A 22011-nucleotide genomic window follows, 5' to 3' on the forward strand; every position below is an offset into this window, starting at 1 on the left:
CAAGTCTGGATGTGATGTTCCATCTCCTGTAAAAGGATTAGCCAGCAGTTTCTCAAGCATACCCAAAGGAAATTCAAAGCAAAAAATTTCAGTAGGTGCGGCAGGTTGAGGAGCAACTCTTTGTGCTTCCGTTTGAGGTGAAGATACCCTGAACAAGCCCCTCAAAGGATTAGTATCCATAGTGACAAGTGACAATAAATTTCAGCACACTATATGAATGTTTCCTTACCAAGTTCCACTTACCAAAGGCGCTTCACTCCCCGGCAACGGTGCCAGAAAAGAGTCTTGATGACCCACAAGTATAGGGGATCAGTCGTAGTCCTTTTGATAAGTAAGAGTGTCGAACCCAACGAGGAGCAGAAGGATCTGACAAGTGGTTTTCAACAAGGAAATATCTGCAAGCACTGAAATTATCGGTAGCAAGTAATTGTGTGGTGAGATGATTCGTAGCAAGCAACAAGTAACAAAAGTAGCAACAGTGCAGCAAAGTGCCCCAATCCCTTTTGTAGCAAGGGACAAGCCTGTACAAAGTCTTATAGGAGGAAAAACGCTCCCGAGGACACACGGGAATTTCTGTCATGCTAGTTTCATCATGTTCGTATGATTCACGTTCGTTACTTTGATAGTTTGATATGTGGGTGGACCGGCGCTTGGATACTGCCCTTACTTGGACAAGCATCCCACTTATGATTAACCCCTCTCGCAAGCATCCGCAACTACGAAAGAAGAATTAAGACAAAGTCTAACCATAGCATTAAACTAGTGGATCCAAATCAGGCCCTTACGAAGCAACACATAAACTAGGGTTTAAGCTCCTGTCACTCTAGCAACCCATCATCTATTTACTACTTACCAATGCCTTCCTCTAGGCCCAAATAATGGTGAAGTGTTATGTAGTCGACGTTCACATAACACCACTAGAGGAAAAACAACATACAACATATCAAAATACCGAACGAATACCAAATTCACATGACTATTATTAGCATGACTTATCCCATGTCCCCAGGAACAAAAGTAACTACTCACAAAGCATAATCATAATCATGATCAGAGGTGTAATGAGTAGAATCAAGGATCTGAACATAAACTCTTCCACCAAGTAATCCAACTAGCATCAACTACAAAGAGTAATCAACACTACTAGCAACCTTACAAGTACCAATCGGAGTCGCAAGATGGAGATTGGTTACAAGAGATGAACTAGGGTTTGGAGATGAGATGGTGCTGATGAAGATGTTGATGGTGACGAGTCCCCTCCGATGAGAGGAGTGTTGGTGATGACGATGGCGACGATTTCCCCCTCCGGGAGGGAAGTTTCCCCGGCAGGATCATCCTGCCGGAGCTCTAGATTGGTTCTGCTCAAGTTCCGCCTCGTGGCAGCGGTGAAACCACGAAAAAGCCCCCTTCTGATTTTTTCCTGCACGAAACCCTCCATATAGCAAAAGAGGGGGCCAGTGGGCCAGCAGGGTGCCCACAAGCCCCCATGGCGCGACCTGGGGGGGTGGTCGCATCATGCAGGCTTGTGGCCACCCCCTGGCGCCCCTCTGGCACTTCTTTGGCCCAGTATTTTTTATAAATTGGGAAAAAAATCTCCGTTGATTTTCACGGCGTTTGGAGTTGCGCAGAATAGGTATCTCAACTTTGCTCCACTTTCAGGCCAGAATTCCAGTTACCGGTATTCTCCCTCTTCATGTAAACCTTGCAAAATAAGAGAGAAAAGGCATAAGAATAGTACCGTGAAGTGAAATAACAGCCAAAGAAGCGATAAATATCAACATGAAAACATGATGCAAAATGGACGTATCAAGGTACTCCAACAGGAATCTTGAAGAACACTTTGAGGAAAAAAATCACATCCTTGAAGAACCACCATGACGAGCCTCGTATCAAATGGATGATGCAAGATATGAAGGATGAAAGAATAAGATTGAAGCCTTGCAAAGACTTCGATGAAGCTTCACGGAAAGATACTTGAGAAAACTTGGAACTCCGAAGACGAAAAGATAAAAACACTTGAGAAATAGGAATTGATATCATGAGCCACTCCGGACGAAGAATTGGGATCACTTGATGCAACAAGAATAAGAATTATGGTATGCTCATCCTTCATCAAATTAAATTGAAGACAAACAACGGATTAAACACACAACTTATTCCTATTGAAAGAATCTTGAAGAGACAGAGAGATAAGCACCGCTTGAGGCATAATTGAAGGGATCACCGGTAAGAATTCACAATTGAATGGGAACACCACGAATTAATGGAGATACAAGATAATGAAGAGATCATGAGCCACCTAACAGAAAACTTGAACAAGGCACCAGAATAATAGAGAGATGAACGAAGAGACAACAATTGAGAAGAATTGAGGACGAAAGCTGAAAGCTGAGAACGAAGAATCTTCTAAAATTATGGCCTTCGGAGGATCAAGAATGAAACAATCCAGAGATGCACCGGATAGCAAGAAATGAACCACTCATGATTGGGAACAATTAAGATGATGGCACCAAGATATGAGATAAACACTCCTTCAATCTCCAATGGAGAGAATGACGAGAAGAACACCACCAAGAATGTCTGAGACACTACGAAATAAAGAAGAATGCAAGGTTGAGCCAAATATGAGAATTAATTCAAATTGATCTTGAAGAAGGGATATGACTGATGAAATTCATACTTATGTCGTAATCGAAAAGAATTAATGATCTCCGGGAAAGAGTACAAGAGGAAGATAAGATCTTGGGAAAAACTTGTGGGCCATGGGCCCACTCAAAGAAACCACCGTTGAAAACAATTGAATAGATAAAGAGATTGCACCGGTATGAAGAGAACTAGATGAGGTTGAGAACCTCGAAATAATTGAAGCATCGAAAATCAGGACTTCTGAAATATCTTCAACACTCCGGATAGAAAAAAGAGGAAAGAATAGCAAGATAGTGAAAAGACCTCGATGACGCCTAGAGGGGGGGTGAATAGGCTATTTAGAAACTTCTTCAGATTTGGCTTGAAACTAATGCGGAAATAAACTAAGAGTGTACTTGTCAAGCACAAATCCTAAATGCACTAGGCACTGCAACGTGTATCAACAACACAATCTACCAAGATGGACACAATACAGTTACTAACAAGCACAAGTAAGTTACACAAACTTACTTGAGCTATATCACACGACAAGTAGGTGAACAACACAAGATACTAGATCACACTATATCACACGATATATCAAGGGCTGCAAGTATGAACGTGTGGATATAGAGGGTATGCTTGAATGATTAATCTTGTACAAGAAATAGCCAACACAATATAATGAGCACAAGCAATATGCAATGTATGTATGTATGCTCAAATAACACAAGTAAACCACAAGTAAGGAGTTAGGGTTAAGGATAACCAAGGTCACTGAGACGAAGATGTATCCCGATGTTCACTTCCTTGGAGGGAAGCTAGTCATCGTTAGAGAGGTGGATGTTACCACGAAGGCACACCAACGCCACGAAGGCTCACCCTATTCTCCCTTTGAGATAACACCATGAAGGCGTTTCTCAATCACTAGTGGTAAGCCTTTGAGGTGGCTTCCAAACCCTCACAAACTTTTCCGGGGGAAATCACATCAATTGATTCCTCTCCGAAGAACTCCTACCGCCTAGGAGTCTTCAACCTCCAAGAGTAACAAGATCACGGGGAATGCTCAAAACTTGCTCAAATCACAAATAGCTTGGGTTGAGAGAAGGAGAGGGAGAAGATCTATCTTTTGATTGGAACAACTCTCAAAGGGGCTCACAAATGCTCTTGGGATCTAAGATTTGGAGTGAGCAAATGTGTGTGAGGTGGAAATGTGTTCTTATGAGGATAAGGCTGTGTTAGGCAACCCTCTCACGAAGTGGGAGGGGGTATTTATAGTGTGGGGAGAAAAAGAGCCGTTGGGGACACTTTAAGTCACACAGGGTCCGGACGTCCGACAGTTGTCGGAAGTCCGGGCGTCCGTGAGGGGCCGGACGTCCGACCGGGGTCGGACGTCCGAGACTTTTAGGCATGACTGGAACTCTTCTAAATTCATCAGCGGCCGGACGTCCGACAGGGGTCGGTCGTCCGAGGCCTGTAGATGTGCCTGAACATATTTGAATTCATCAGCATACGGACGTCCGGAGTGGCCCGAAAGTCCGTGTTATACAGCTCAACTTCTACTGGTGGTAGGTTCCGGATTTCCGACGGGTGTTGGACGTCCGGCGCTCGGTCGTCCGGAGGGAGCCGGATTTCCGAGATATAGAACTCAACTTCTACTGGTGCAGGCTTCCGGATTTCCGGGACTTGGCCGGACATCCGGGCCTCGGACGTCCGGAGGTAGCCGGAAGTCCGAGTTATATGGCTCTGATTTCTGTGGTATAGGATTCCGGATTTCCAAACGAGTCAGTTGTCCGGTCCTCGGACGTCCGGAGAAAGCCGGATGTCTGAGGCACTGGTTCTGTTTTGAGATAACAACAAAACAGTGGAGATGTGGTCTGAGCAGAAAGTGATGATGTAGTTTGAGCAAGTTCATCGCAAAACCTGTGATCCCCTCTTAATAGTGCGGGATCCCTAAGGACTCAAGAATCATAAAAGAGTACTGATGATCCATGCTTGAGTGTATACTTTTATTCGCTGATCATCACTCCGCACAACTAACGTCAAAGGAACTGATACCTTTGAGTTAGCCCTTTCACCTGAGCTTGATGTTGTTGTTCCTTCTTGGCTCTAGTTGAAAGCAAGACATGATGAAGTCTTCAAGTAGCTTTCCCATACACAATGCGGAAAGCCTAGCTTATGTATTTATCTTCATTTGTCCACCATGTGTGAACATCCACAAGAATCAAGCATGTAGTGCTCAAGAATGCTTATCTTGATCTTGTCCTATCCACCATGTGAACATCCACAAGAATCAAGCATGTAGTGCTCAGAAATGCTTATCTTGATCTTGTCCTTGTTAGCACATGATCATTGACAATAGTTTCAGTGATATATTCGTACTGATCCACTTGAACTTGCACACCACAATCTTGATGACGATCACCACTTGACGTCATCCTTCATGGGTTGTATGAGATTTTCCTTTTGACGCAAGCCCAATGGAAACACACCTAACCCCCACATAGGAGTCTCACAAAGACCATGGATTAGTACACAAACACGTAATGGACAATGCTTACCATACCATGGGATCACTTATCCCTCTCGGTACATCTTATACGCTTTGTGTGTTGATCATCTTGATTTACTCTTTGTCTGAGATCTTGATCAACCTAGTGTTTCTATGACCATTCTTTGGATAATAACTTGAATAACATCTTGGTCAACATATAAACTCCTTGAACCCAACAGATGGACTTCAAGAAGTGCCTATGGACAAATCCTATAAATATAACTTAAGGCAACCATTAGTCCATAGGAATTGTCATCAATTACCAAAACCACATATGGAGATATATGCTCTAACAATCTCCCCCATTTTGGTAATTGAAGACAACCACTTCAAGAGAGTTCATATAAGGAAATAAGCATAACCAAGCGCACACATACAAGGTAATAATGCATGTGAGCAAGATGTAAATGCTGAATGCATGTGAGCAAGATGTAAATGCTTACGCAATAAAAGCAAAACCCTCTAAACATATCCAAAATAAACTCTCTAAACTTCTCCCCCATTGGCATCAATTGCCAAAATGGACGAACAGTTTAGAAGGCAAATACAGTAGTTGGTCCTCCAAAAAATGTGTACTTCTCAGCAAATGAGTGCAGAAAAATATACAAATACAATGATAAGTAGTTGGAGGAAAACAAACTATATTAAGGACCAAAAATTGCAAAAAGAATCATATGCCACAAAGACATACAAAGATAGAGGCAGGCAATCAAAGGATTACAGATGGAACAAACAATCATATGGTCCTTCGAACCACATAAATAAAAGATATTATGATAAAGGCAACATAGTGCTTTATCAAAAACTAGAGAAGCTCCCCATGATTTGTTTACTAATATGATATTATTGTATTTGACACAGGTGCACAAAATAGGATCGTTGCTCCCCCAGAATTAATAGAAACACACAACGAGTGCAAGAAGATAGATGAGACAATAGGCATATCAATTGCACAAAACTAATGGTTGAGCAACATGTAAAGGAAGCAACTTAAGAATAAGCTCAACCAAAGTAATGTGTGTGAGTCATGGCAAAGCACTTGAGAAGACTTAAGATAAGGATGAGCATTGCTCATCAACATAGTCTTGATGAATATGAGATACAAAGTGCAAGACATATCATTACCACACACACATACTAGAAAATGGGTTCACAAGCTTACTAATAAATAAAATAGGAACCAACGCTTGTGACAACCCATTGTGAAGATAGGAAGTAAGAATCTTGTCAAGAGGAGGGATACTAATTGAAAATGGCAAAACCCTCATCAAGACAAGCATGAGGAAAAATAATCTTCACGGCCAAAGAGTGCACCAAGATGTAGGAAAATAAGATACGCACTCAAAACAAATCCTTTCACGTTGCCACCAAAAACGAAAAAGGAAATGCAGCGATGGACGTGAAAGAAAAGAGGATATCAATTAGAGATGTAACTTCTCTCATGTGACCAAGATTCTAAGTAGAAGACAATCATGATGATATATATATCCACAAAGAAGGATGTACACACGAAATGGTTACAAGAAGGAAGAACACTAGATATCCAAAAAGGGAAGTCATAAATATATCAATGAGATCTTTTGCTTGGAAGCATAGCACATGGCCTAATGTTTTCTTATTGTATAATATGAACTTCCAACATACGAACATCAAAGACATCCCAACTAGCAGTAAGACATCATCGTTCGGATGCTTTGAGAAAGCAAACAAGTACTACCAGAACAAATCAAGAGATTCATGCCATGATGCAACCTGGAAAAGAAAAGACAGGTTGGGTCCTTTGCAAGAAAAGAATGCATGAAGTGGATACTTGTTACCGAGACAACATTGGATTGATGTAGTAGATGGTTGTTCTTTGATCATCCTAACTTGGCTCCAATAATCACATGGTCTCAACAGCTTCCTTATAGGTGAGCCGAGCATCCAATGCATCTCCAGTTGTTCTTGGAACAACAAAGCAAACAAAATGGTGCCCAAACTCATTGGGACCAAAGAGTTAGAAAACCAGCAATACATAGGACAAACTCCACATACATATGTGCATATAGATATGAATTTGAATTTCATGCACACTTTAGCCAATTTATGACAAGGTGGAATTCCCCCTATATATTGGGTCAAAGAAGGAAAGCAAGCAAAAGAAGTTGTATATAGTAGATATGATACGCATGCTCAAGACTCTTAAGAATCAACTCAACACAAAGTTGATTAGTCACCAAAAGACAAGGTATCAAGTGATAATAAGATCCTAAAACAAAAAGAACTATCACTTGAAGGATATCAATTAAAAGATACCTCAAGGAATGATATATCCATTGACACATGCCAATTAGAAGGCAACAAGAAACCAATTGAAGGAAAACAAACATGAGGTATCTAGTTTCCAAGAGAGAGCTAGGTTCCAACAAACAAAGCCCTCTACAATTTTTCATGATGGCACAAAGCATCATAAAGAGCAAGACTTGCCTCCCATCAACACACACTTGATGGGGATCAAATGATTTTATGATGGGTGAATAAAGAGAGTGTTCTAAAGAGAATAGGATAGCTCCCCCAAGGGACGTGCATTATATAGAATTTGCATTTGAATACAAAACGCACACGATGGGATCATCACTTTCTCTATATCTATAACCACACTAGACATGTTAAAAAATAGATTCATAAGAGGCAAGAAAGACAAACGAAACACAAAATACAGTGTAAAGATGATTATCAATTCCAATCACATGATGGGAATACCAATTGTCAAGGACAAGAAGTATTTTTGAAATGATACTCATTAGTAGATCACAAATATATCCAAGATCATCTTTACCCATAAAACGCAAGCAAATGACACTTGTAGAGCTAATATGCCACCTAGGAACAGGATAATTTACAATATCAACACTAAGTGGCAACACCTCAAATGTACACATTTTCTAGGTTTGTAATATGCACATAGCATATTACTCCCCCATAATGTGATAACCAACAATATTAACAAGTGGCAAATTGAAACCAACAAGAGATAATTAATGGACCATATGGAATTTGAATTTCTCATGAGTAAGACATACCACATAGAAACTAGATAATCTTGAAATATCAAAACTAAGTGGTATTCCCCATGTATACACATTTATAGGATTGAGAGGTGTGCAAAGCACATCACTCCCCCACAATGGGATAATCCATTAATCTCTCACAAGAGCCAACAAAAATACAGACAAGATGCAAATAGGCTCAATACAAGACTCACATGTACATGATGTGCAAAGCAACACATACTTGATTACTCAAGATAAGCAAGTTGAAAGCACAACATATACAAACGCATGCAAGGTACAAAACCACAACATGCAAAAGGGGGCAAGCACCTAACAATGTAAACAGTTTAAGTATAAGTTACCGTAAGGAGGCACATTGGATATAAGATAGAAACTCGATAATCTGAATGACTTGGCTTGAGATAATATGAATGATGAAGACCCCTTAATTCTTCATTATGTATCCAAGTCTCTAATGTCCTCCATAGTCACCTATTGATCAAGTTTGAGCTTGTTGGTCCCCAACTACGTTGGGTCCTAAGAGGTTAATCACAATAGGCTTGGCAACCCAAATGGTTCTTTTCTTGACACCATTTTGAGTACCAACAAACTTGGCAAACACATTGCCAACCTTATCCTTCCCAAGGGAATAGATATCATCAATAGTGATTGGGTTGGATAAGTTACCTCTTGTGCAAGACGAAGCAACGTGACCTTTCTCACGACATAAGTAGCAACATCTACCCTTTGCTTTCTTCCCAGTTGATTTCTCACCTTGGGGAGTGTTGGTTTGGGTCTTATTGGAAGAGGCCTTCCTTCAACTTGTAGTTGAATATGTGATTGAGTCTGTGGCCGCTTCCCTTGTTGCTTGTGACTTTGAGACTTCGTCTTCAGAGGGCAAGATCTAACATGGTGCCCTTTAACTTTGCACTTGAAGCAAATGATTTTGGCCGAATTCTTGACTTGTTCTAGGCCCCTCTTGTTCTTGTTTGAGTTTACTCCAAACTCATTTTTGTCATTCGGAGATGTTTGCTCACACAGGACGTTGTTGAGTGTGGGCATCCCTTCATGACACTGTTCCAAGTCTTTATTCAAAGAAGTGACTTGGGCCTTGAGCTCTTTGATTTCCTCTGCACGGTTAGTATCAATGAAAGTACTAGAGGAAGTGTGGGCTTCAATGTTAGAGCAACAAGGCAAGGAAAGTAATTCATCACATGAGGTAGCAACATTATGAGTAGACGAATTACGAGGACTAGCACATGGAAATATAGTACTTTGACCAGAAGTAGTGTCATTGCCCACATGAGGCTCGCTTGATGTTACCTTGGTGATGATAGCCTCATGAGCTAACTTTTGCACATTATAGGATGTTAGAAGATCGACATGAGAGCTTGTGAGCATTACATGGTTTTCTTCCAACTTCCCATAATTGCTAGTTAGTAAATCAAGTTGAGCACGTAGCTCAACATTCTCCTTCAATGTTGATACTTCAAAAGAGGTAGAGTTAGATGTACAAGTATCATCAACAATATGAGAGGAGTAAGTAGCAAATAGAGACTTCTCATGAGTAGATTGAAGCTCCTCATAGATCTTAGAGGTTTTGATGAGCTCTCCCTTGACATTATTGCATTCAAGGAGAAGGACCTCAAAATCCCTTTTAAGTTTATCATGAGCAACTTCAATCTCTCCTTTTGAAGATCTTAAGTCTCTACATGCTTGATGACTCTTCTCAAGTTCATGTTCAAGTTGTTCACTTTTAGCTTGTTCATGATTAAGTGAATCATTACAGTTTTCAAAGTAAGCAAGAACATCTTGGAACCTTTGAAGAGAGTTATTTTTAGCTTTATGAAGAATTTTATTGATCACATAGATATTTTCAGTCAAGTCATCATCATCATCCTCATCGCAAATATCATCGTTATTGCACAGGGAAGATGATACCTCATCATTACCTCTTGCCATGAGGCACATGTGAACTGGAGGAGTTGATGATGATTCTTTTGGTGAATCAGATTCTTCATTAGCCAAAAGTACTTCATATTTCTTGATTTCCCCTAAATGGTTAGTCATAGAGCAACTAGGGAGAAACAAGATATTTTGATCAAGAGGATACGAGGAAGCAGGCATATCACCACAGACATTTGTCAAGGAATCTTTAGGTGGAATGCATGACCTATCAGCACAATAATTTACACTATGTGTGGTGCTAGATATGCTCGTGTCCATAGAGGCTATGCCATTTTCATCAACATATATTTCTTCACTCACCATGTCATTACCTTGTGAGATTGAAGATGCTGAGGTGTGCAAGCAATCGGATATGGGAGTAGTGGTGGACTCTTTAAGATCGAAAAGAGTGAAGAGCTCATGCACCAACTCCTTCATCATAATACCGTCTTCATAGAGATTGGACCCACCATATATATCTTCAAGTTTAGTCCAAACTTCATGAGCTGACTTGCAAGTCGAGATAGACTTGAACACTTCACGACGTATGGTTCGATGAATGGCAAGAAAGGCCTCACAATCAAGATACATTTCATTAGTAGATGAAGATGCATCATCCTTTTTGTCGGCAATCCCTACAAGAACAATTCGTAAAGTATTTGGGCCCATGGCCCGAAAGTGATGAAGCATACGAATTCTCCATAGGGTATAATTTGTGCCATCAAAGTCAAAGATGCCATTGTGCACTAATCCAATAGTCGACATCGATACTCTCTAGGTCGATAAACCTAATTAAAGAGAGACCTAGCTATGATACCAATTGAAAAGACCTCGATGACGCCTAGAGGGGGGTGAATAGGCTATTTAAAAACTTATTCGGATTTGGCTTGAAACTAATGCGGAAATAAACTAAGAGTGTACTTGTCAAGCACAAATCCTAAATGCACTAGGCACTGCAACGTGTATCAACAACACGATCTACCAAGATGGACACAATACAGTTACTAACAAGCACAAGTAAGTTACACAAACTTACTTGAGCTATATCACACGACAAGTAGGTGAACAACACAAGATACTAGATCACACTATATCACACGATATATCAAGGGCTGCAAGTATGAACGTGTGGATATAGAGGGTATGCTTGAATGATTAATCTTGTACAAGAAATAGCCAACACAATATAATGAGCACAAGCAATATGCAATGTATGTATGCTCAAATAACACAAGTAAACCACAAGTAAGGAGTTAGGGTTAAGGATAACCAAGGTCACTGAGACGAAGATGTATCCCGATGTTCACTTCCTTGGAGGGAAGCTAGTCATCGTTAGAGAGGTGGATGTTACCACGAAGGCACACCAACGCCACGAAGGCTCACCCTATTCTCCCTTTGAGATAACACCACGAAGGCGTTTCTCAACCACTAGTGGTAAGCCTTTGAGGTGGCTTCCAAACCCTCACAAACTTTTCCGGGGGAAATCACATGAATTGATTCCTCTCCGAAGAACTCCTACCGCCTAGGAGTCTCCAACCTCCAAGAGTAACAAGATCACGGGGAATGCTCAAAACTTGCTCAAATCACAAATAGCTTGGGTTAAGAGAAGGAGAGGGAGAAGATCTATCTTTTGATTGGAACAACTCTCAAAGGGGCTCACAAATGCTCTTGGGATCTAAGATTTGGAGTGAGCAAATGTGTGTGAGGTGGAAATGTGTTCTTATGAGGATAAGGTTGTGTTAGGCAACCCTCTCACGAAGTGGGAGGGGGGTATTTATAGTGTGGAGAGAAAAAGAGCCGTTGGGGACACTTTAAGTCACACAGGGTCCGGACGTCCGACGGTTGTCGGAAGTTCGGGCGTCCGTGAGGGGCCGGACGTCCGACCGGGGTCAGACGTCCGAGACTTTTAGGCATGACTGGAACTCTTCTAAATTCATCAGCGGCCGGACGTCCGACAGGGGTCGGTCGTCCGAGGCCTGTAGATGTGCCTGAACATATTTGAATTCATCAGCATACGGACGTCCGGAGTGGCCCGGAAGTCCGTGTTATACAGCTCAACTTCTACTGGTGGTAGGTTCTGGATTTCCGACGGTTGTCGGACGTTCGGCGCTCGGTCGTCTGGAGGGAGCCGGATTTCCGAGATATAGAACTCAACTTCTACTGGTGCAGGCTTCCGGATTTCCGGGACTTGGCCGGACATCCGGAGGTAGCCGGAAGTCCGAGTTATATGGCTCTGATTTCTCTGGTATAGGATTCCGGATTTTCGAACTAGTCAGTCGTCCGGTCCTCGGACGTCCGGAGAAAGCCGGATGTCTGAGGCACTGGTTCTGTTTTCGGATAACAACAAAACAGTGGAGATGTGGTTTGAGCAGAAAGTGATGATGTAGTTTGAGCAAGTTCATCGCAAAACCTGTGATCCCCTCTTAATAGTGCGGGATCCCTAAGGACTCAAGAATCATAAAAGAGTACTGATGATCCATGCTTGAGTGTATACTTTTATTCGCTGATCATCACTTCGCACAACTAACGTCAAAGGAACTCATACCTTTGAGTTAGCCCTTTCACCTGAGCTTGATGTTGTTGTTCCTTCTTGGCTCAAGTTGAAAGCAAGACATGATGAAGTCTTCAAGTAGCTTTCCCATACACAATGCGGAAAGCCTAGCCTATGTATTTATCTTCATTTGTCCACCATGTGTGAACATCCACAAAAATCAAGCATGTAGTGCTCAAGAATGCTTATCTTGATCTTGTCCTATCCACCATGTGAACATCCACAAGAATCAAGCATGTAGTGCTCAGGAATGCTTATCTTGATCTTGCCCTTGTTAGCACATGATCATTGACAATAGTTTCAATGATATATTCATGCTGATCCACTTGAACTTGCACACCACAATCTTGATGACGATCACCACTTGACGTCATCCTTCATGGGTTGTATGAGATCTTCCTTTTGACGCAAGCCCAATGGAAACACACCTAACCCCCACATAGGAGTCTCACAAAGACCATGGGTTAGTACACAAACACGTAATTGACAATGCTTACCATACCATGGGATCACTTATCCCTCTCGGTACATCTTATACGCTTTGTGTGTTGATCATCTTGATTTACTCTTTGTCTGAGATCTTGATCAACCTAGTGTTTCTATGACCATTCTTTGGATAATAACTTGAATAACATCTTGGTCAACATATAAACTCCTTGAACCCAACAGATGGACTTCAAGAAGTGCCTATGGACAAATCCTATAAATATAACTTAAGGCAACCATTAGTCCATAGGAATTGTCATCAATTACCAAAACCACATATGGACATATATGCTCTAACAGATAGGCTCATAAGAATTTCCAACACAGGATAGAATTACAAGGGCGAAAAGGATATGATGAACACGGATAGCTGAATTGAATTCACCGGAAAAGATAACACGATTGAATAAAGATGAACATGAAGCTCCTAACAAAGTTCACAATGAATCACCTGCTACAAAAGGAAGAAGAGATAGCGGAAGCATCACTGAATATGAAGGCACTTGGATGATAAACTAATCACTAAAGAAAAGGGCGGGAGGGCGGGGAAAAAAAGACAACTTGGAACAGATGAGATGAACTCTGGAAAGAATTGAGAGAATGATCTGCAAAAAATTAGAGGGGATTGAATTCAGTTGAAGAGAAGCACACCGGTTGAATGGAATTGATACGATGACTCCGGTTGAAAAGGAAATGACATGACAACTCCGGTTGACAAGAATTAACAAGAGAATTGATTTGAGCAAAATAATTAGCATTCCCATAAAAATATGAGAACACCTCTTGGAAGGATATGAATTCACCACTTGACATTGAAGCAACTCGAATTACCATATTCAACACAACAAAGGGATGAGGCTTATGAAACAAGCCAGAACAAACTCATGAGAGAGATTTCCGTTCAATATTTTCGTGGACAGGATCGCACGGGCTCGATATTACAGTAGCCATCAAGTGCAAGGCAGTGCACCCAACATACGAAGCGTCCCCGAGTCGTAGCAAGCTACAAGGACTCTTTAAGACACAAGGAGAACCGTTGTAAGTCGACTGTCAACAAACGAATCCACTAGATGCCGAACCCCAACCTAACATCATGCATTTGTTGGAATATTGTCCTATAAGTAACTACTTGAATGCCCACCTAAAAACTCCCGAAATTTCTGGTCATGCAATCTGGTACACGGATACAAAGGAGTAATATTTCACACAAATCCTATACTAACCCGTCCAATGTATCACATCCATCAACACATAACCAGAATCTCGGACCTTCATCTACTACTGACTCTCGTGATCACAACGATACAAAGTATGGCAGTACTCCCGAACAATCTGCACCAGTAATGGGGACATCGGGGTTATCTCGGCACTACTAGTATTGAAGCAATTACGAACATCCTTCGTTCTGAGATACTAAGAAATCTGAATGATAGCGATGTGCTCAAGAATCCCCTAGAGCTCAACTCCCCGGAACAAATCAAGTCAGACAAGAGGCACCAAGACAGAACTCCGTCACATCGACATCATATAGATTCCAAAAATATCCGCGTGATCGTTTTTTTGAGTGAGAAGAGGAGTAGAATTAAAATATTACGTCAAGATTCCTCACCAGAGCATAGAAGAGGAGAAAAAAGAATCCTACTCTCCGATATATAACTAGACCCAAAGCAGTTTTTCACTAGATTCGTCTCGGCCAAGTTCGATCAATCAAGGGGGCTCCTAGATCGGTACTGCTCTGATACCAACTTGTCACGCCCAAGATGCGACCCTATCCTCAATTTGCTACGAGGGCCTCGTCGGGGATAGAAGCGCATCTCGTCGTGTCGCAAGAATGGATATCGTTACAAGTACATGTACTGAAAAGAAGATATATATATATATAGAATTGGCTTACACTCGCCACAAGCTACATCAGAGTCACAATAGTACAATACATAATCATCATGAAGAAGAGCAGGGTCCGACTACGGATGAAAACAAACGAGAAAAGAAGAACGACGTCCATCCTTGCTATCCCAGGCTGTCGGCCTGGAACCCATCCTAGATCGGTGATGAAGAAGAAGAAGCAACTCCAAATGAACAATCAACGCGCTCGCGTCAAGTAACCTTTACCTGTACCTGGAACTGGTGTTGTAGTAATCTGTGAGCCACAGGGGACTCACCAATCTCATTTCCAAAGGTATCAAGTCTAGCAAAGCTTAATAGGCGAGGCAGGGTTAAGTGGTGAGGTTGCAGCAGCGGCTAAGCATATATGAGGTGGCTAAACTTACGAGTACAAGAAATAAGAGGGGGAAGTACTACGCATAACGGGCGTGAACTACTGATGATCAAACGAATGATCATGAACACCTACCTACGTCAGACGTAACCCCACCGTGTCCTCGATCGGAGAAGGAACTCACGAAAGAGACAGCCACGGTTACGCACACAGTTGGCATATTTTAATTAAGTTAACTTCAAGTTATCTAGAACCAGTGTTAAACAACGTTTCCACGTTGCCACATAACCGCGGGCACGACTTTCTGAAAAGATTTAACCCTGCAGGGATGCTCCAACTAGTCCATCACAAATTACCACAAGCCGCATAGAAATCCTCGATCACGACACTCGCGATCTCGTCGGATTCCTTGGTGGAAAACCTCAACTGTGAGATTACCCAAAGCATCACCGGAATCCCGATGCACAAGATATTTCGTCAAAGGTAAAACTAATCCAGCAAGGCCACCCGGTGTGTCGACGAACCCGATAGGAGCCGCATATCTCGTTCTCAGGACACACCGTCTATGCATAGTGGACAGTAACCAAACGCTCGAGTTGCCCCGAGGTGGTACCGCCGACTACTAGGTGGGTGGACCAACACTCATGAGGAGCACTGGCCCGGGGGTTGATTAAATTTCCTCGGGTTAATTACTCCCTATGTGGTTCATTAGTTATTAGGCAAATGTAAAACCAAAGTTGGGCCTTGCCAGACCAGCTTTAATCTAAAATAAATTATCAAGGGGGTCCCCATAACAACCCCAATCGTGTTAGGAGCACTCATTTATGGAACATAACACCGGTAGCCGAAACTAAGGGGGCAAAGTTGGAACAAAACACCAAGCTAGAAAGGCTGAGCCTTCCATCTTTTACCAAGTATATAGGTGCATTAAATTAAATAGCATTTAATAGGGTGATATGACAAGGGACCCATGTTATCACATGGAAGCAACTACACCTGCAACTAGCAATGCTAACACATGGTTAAGCAAGCAGTAACATAGCCAATCAGTGGTTTGCTAGGTTGAACGGGTTGAAGATTTTCATGGCATTGTTGAGAGGCTGATGTTTAACATGTGGTAGGCAACGAGACATAATCGATAGAAGCGATAAAACTAGCATGGCAATGATAGTAATGGTATCTGGGGAAATGGTCATCTTGCCTGAGATCCCGCTTGGAAGAAGAACGTCTCCGTGAAGACGGCGAACCAACGTAGTCGAACGGATCCTCACATTCCGACGCGCTTGCGGAACTCTATCGAGACGGAGCAAACCGAAAACAAGCATCAACACAGATATTCACCACGACAAATGCACGACATGAAGCACATCCTAATATGATGCATGATCAGATCAATAATGCAAGGGATGGCATGGCAATTCACCTCACACAAACACTACACATTAAGTGAAGCTCGACATGCAACGAGTTGCATATCGACGAAACTCCACGTTTAATTATTTAGTTCACTCCCGTTTATTTACACGACAATATTAAAATGTTGTTAACATGGCAAGGGGTGAAGCGGGTGATTCTACATGGCATCCTAGTCGGTTAACACGCGGAACATAGAACGTAGCTACGTTACAAGAGACATGCAACACAAGATATTATGCCATGAATGTGTCATGCATGCAAGCTTACAACAACACGGGCAAGAAGAGAAAATAAGCATGTGTCACCATGGCGAACAAAAGGGAACCACGGTGGCAAAACGGAAACGAAGCCACGACAACGTTCCTATCCCGATAACTCAACGAGATATCGGTGCCAACGAATTGGAGGCGCGTGTGTGTCATGCCAAATAATGATGGGGTGATCCCGGTTACCGGGTTCCCATGTCTCGAGGGCACGACGAAAGAGGGACAACATGCAATGGGCAATCGAATATGGCGCAAGCATACTGTTACATCTCATACATCACATGCACTCGGTACACGACATCGTCCCAACAGTTATACCTTTGAAGTGTGCGTTCAGGCGGATCGGATCGTTGCGGTGTATTAGAACAAAGATCGTCGTGGACGTCGTGGAAGTAGTTGTTCACGGGTCTTCGGCGTCGGTAGACGTACACTGCTCCGTAGATGTCCGGGGTCGTCAAGAACGTCGTGGTACACGTGTCTTGCGTTGAGAGGAGAAGTGCCCAAATCGAGGCAACACGAAAGGCCTCGAATCAGCAGCGATAATAGCACCAAGCCGCAGCGGTTACAGCAGGCAGCAAGCACATCAAGCATCATAGCAACGCAACAACATCATAGCAATAGCAGCAGGCGGCAACAGCAGGCAACACAAGCAACAACACGCAACGCTAGCAGGCCATAGCAGCAAGCGGCTAGCATTGGCGGCAAGCGGCAGCAGCAGCAGCAAGCAATAACAAGCACAACAACAGGCAGCAGGTAGTACGACGACAGCAACAACATCAGTCGGCAGCGGCGGCAGCACGCAACAGCAACTAGCAGGCGACAGCAAGAGCAGCAGGCAGCAAGCGGCAAGCAAGCACAACAACAACAGCTAGCAGCAACAGCGACATGCAACTAGCAGGCACAGCGGCGACGGCAGCGGGCAACAACATCAGGCAACGGCGACAGCATCAGCAGCAAACAGCAACGCGGCAACAGCAGCAGCCACATCGACAGCAACAGCGGGCAACAACATCAGGGACAACAGCGATGAGCTTCATGGAGTGCAGGGTGGCGCGGGAGGCCAAGGGCGGCGGCGCTGGGCAAGCCGGCGGCGGGGAGAGGGCCAAGGGCGGCTCGGCGTGTTCGGCTTCGCAGGGAGGCGGCGGCGGGTCCCTGTGGCAGGGCGACGCAGCAACAGGCGGCGCGGCGAGCATCCGGCGAGAGGAGAACGGCCGGCGGGGCGACGAGCTCGAGACGAGGTCGCCATGGCGGGAACGGCGACCGGCTCGGGCAGGGGAGATGCACCCTGGCGGGTGAGGGGAACAGAGAGAGGGGAATCGGGACTGGAGGGTCCCGAGGAGGGGATCGGGAGGAGGAACGAGAGGAGGGAATCGGCGCAGGGGAGGTTGCAGCGCGGGGGCAACAGGGAGGACGACGACGCAGGGGCCCGAGGAGGGAGATGGGATCGGGAAGAAGCTCCGTGTCGCTAGGTTAGGGGAGCCCGGGTGGGCCTTGGGTCGGCTCAGGCAGGGGCTGGGCTTCTCTCTTTTCCACCTCTTTCTTGTTTTTCTTTTAAAATCTTTTTCTTTTACAGCAACTTGCAAAGAAAGAAAACAAGGGAAGAAGTTGGAATTCCAACAAGAGAGAAATTTTCTCGGAGCCACAAAAATAAGGAGGATTTAATAAAATTGGTTTGGGGATTTTTACAAAATATAAATTCGGACAAGTTTCGAATATATGTCAAACTTGCCTAAATTATAAACCATAACCAAACCAACCCCAATTGGACTGAGATTTAAGATGGTGACCCTATACAATAGATATTATTTATGGGCTCCACACAAACATTTATTTGAGCACTTAAATCTGCAACTCAAATAAATGAAAGCAAAGGAAAAAGGAAAGGATCAAGGAGTGGCTAGAAGAAGCGGGAAAAACAAATGAACACAACAAGGGAAGCAATCACACCAGAGATGACGGAGATGATGCATGATGCGTGATGAATGCAACAAACAAAATAAAACACACCGCGACAACAAATAAAAGGGGATCTTCTAGAGTGTCGGTGTCGGGCTGTCACACCGGCAACCTGGAATAGCAAGGATGGGCGTCGTTCTTCTTTTCTCGTTTGTTTTCGTCCGTAGACGAACCCTGATCTTCTTCATGATGTTTTATGTATTGTACTGATGTGACTTTGATGTAGCTTGTGGCGAGTGTAAGCCAGTTCAATATATCTTCTCTTTTCAGTACATGTACTTGTAACGATATCCATTCTTGCGAAACGACGAGATGCGCTTCTATCCCTGTCGAGGCCCTCGTGCCTAAATAAGGATAGGATCGCATCTTGGGCGTTACAAATTCGCATGATTAAAATCCTTAGGAGTTTTTCCTTAAGAAAATCCTTGGATTTTTTTCAAAAGAAATCCTTAGAAAGACTTATTTTTTATGCTCTATATTTTGGAGATGACTTCCAAACATTTAAAGAAATTGCACACAAATTGTTTTTTTTGCTGGGATGAATAAAATGGATGCAAGCAGTGTGTCGTCTGTGTCTGATGCTGCTGGAAGAAAATCTACCGTGTGTTTGAATATTTTCAAATAAGAGGTAGAATGTCATGACATTTTCCACATGGATCTAACCTTTCCAAAATTAATCCATCGACGCGCATAAAACTGAATCTGAATCATGCTAAATCTAGGGTATCACTTTAATAAACTTTTAACCTATTCATCTTCATCATGACAATACAATGAACATAAAAATAGAAAAATACATTTAGATTAATAGACCAACGACAGTAACAAACACTACAAGAAGCCAAAGACGCACCGTTGTGTCCCCCTTCATTGGAGCCTTGCGAAACTTGATGTAGTAAACAGTCGGGATGTCATCGTGTTAAGGTACCATAAGACCAACACACGAGAACGGTAATCACCGTCGATGAAGAGTAGCGTAGAAAGGATCCAACTTAAAAACACACGGACTAGACGAACGATGTACAGATCCAAACAAATCCATCAAAGACATATATGCTGGACACACACCTCTACACGCCACCAACGATGCTAGACGCGTCACCGGAACAGAGGCTAGACGGAAGAATCTCAATTTATTTCAGGGAGTTGTCGTCATCTTGTCTTCCGGATTAAGACACAAACCCTAATAAAATTAAAGAAATATCTAAAAACGAAAGCCCTCCTACAGCAAGGGTCAGGATGAGTGGCGAGGCCAGCCAGAAGGGTCATTGCTATTTTCTCTTGATTTTTCTTCATAGTGTAGAGTAATTGTACAATAATTTTAGCACATGTTTATAAAAAATTATGGGGTCAACTAACTCCACAACTTGTGCATTGAATCGCCTCTCATCAGAATCCACCGCGCCCCATGGCCCTAAGGCCATCAGAGATGATATGGACCAACAGTGACACCGACGAGAGATAGAGGAACCCAAGTTTTTTTGAGCCGAGGCGGTTGCATGGGCATCGTGATATCCTTTCCTTTATCCTAATATAATATAATATAATAATGAAGCAAATTCGGTTTCTGGTCGTCCGTCTTGAAAATTACCCCTAAATTTTGCATAAATTACCCACCATGCCACCGGTAAGTAATAGAAAATGTTTCACAAAGCGAAAAATCTTAGACTGGGCCGGCCCATGTAAAAATCTCCTATATTACGCTCTGCAAGCTGGAAGAATATCCAGCACACCGTATGGGCCGGCCCATGCACAGGCGCCTACTTTTAGTTCCGTTTATTTATTTATTTTCAGTTCCGTTTTATTTTTTATTTTAAATAAATTAGAACTTCAAATAATATTTAAAATTTCAATAAATTGAAAAATATAAATCAACATATTTAAAAAATTAAAATGTTTGTGACTTTAAAAACTGCTCGGTGTTTTGTAAAAAATACTCGCATATACAATAATATGTTTGCAATTTTAGAAAAAATGTTTGTACAATAAGCAAAGTCCATGATCTCAAATACAATTCCATGTATTAAAAATTATTAAAGGCATTTAACAAAATGCTTTCTAATTCAAAACATGTTAATGCATTTAAAAAATGTCTTAAAATTTTAAAAATAGCTAATGCCTGTTTTGATAGTTTCTTTTTTTTATTTAAAATTTTCCGTTCCATTTTTGTTTATTTATAAGTTAAATAATTCAGAATTACAAAAACTTTTGCATATTAAAAAATAGAAATTTTGAATTAAAATGCTGACGAATTTTTATTTTGAATTAAAAATAGGATTCAAAAAAGCGCCGGATTTTATATTTTTTTGCAAATTCCAAAACAATGTCCATGAATTTAATAAATATATGACTGATTTATAAAAATGTTTGCTTATTCAGGAAAGCTTCATGCGTTTCAAAAAATATTTGTAAATTTAAAATAAAATCCTCCAACATAAAAAATTATGTTCGTCTTTTCTTGAATTGGTCGCCAATTCAAAAGAAAAATATTTAAAACCGTTCGAAATATAAAAAATATTCACGATTTTTAATAAATATTTGTGAATTGTTAAAAATGTTCTTGATTTTAAAATTATTCCCATATTTGTAAAATTATTCACGAAAGATCTAATGTATGCAGTTAAACATTAATGCTTATAAGTCTTTGTGACAATATACCTGTGTGAATTTTGAATAATTAACTGTTGGATGAATCGAATTATTATTGTATGTTTTCTAAAAAAAATTCTTGAAATTCAGAATGAATCTTTGAGTTACCAAGATTTTTGACAACCATGATATATATTTTTTGAAAATGTAAAGATTGCTTCAATTTTTGAATAAATTTAAAAGAAGAAACATTTTTTGCATTTGTGTATAAAATTACTAAATCAAGCGATGATATGTGAACATAATATGGTCATCATCATTGAAGATTATGTTTTTTCTTCCGTGGCAACGCATGAGCCATTTTGCTAGTA

This window comes from Hordeum vulgare, chromosome 3H, assembly GCF_904849725.1.
Source record: "Hordeum vulgare subsp. vulgare chromosome 3H, MorexV3_pseudomolecules_assembly, whole genome shotgun sequence".
Taxonomy (NCBI): Eukaryota; Viridiplantae; Streptophyta; class Magnoliopsida; order Poales; family Poaceae; genus Hordeum; species Hordeum vulgare.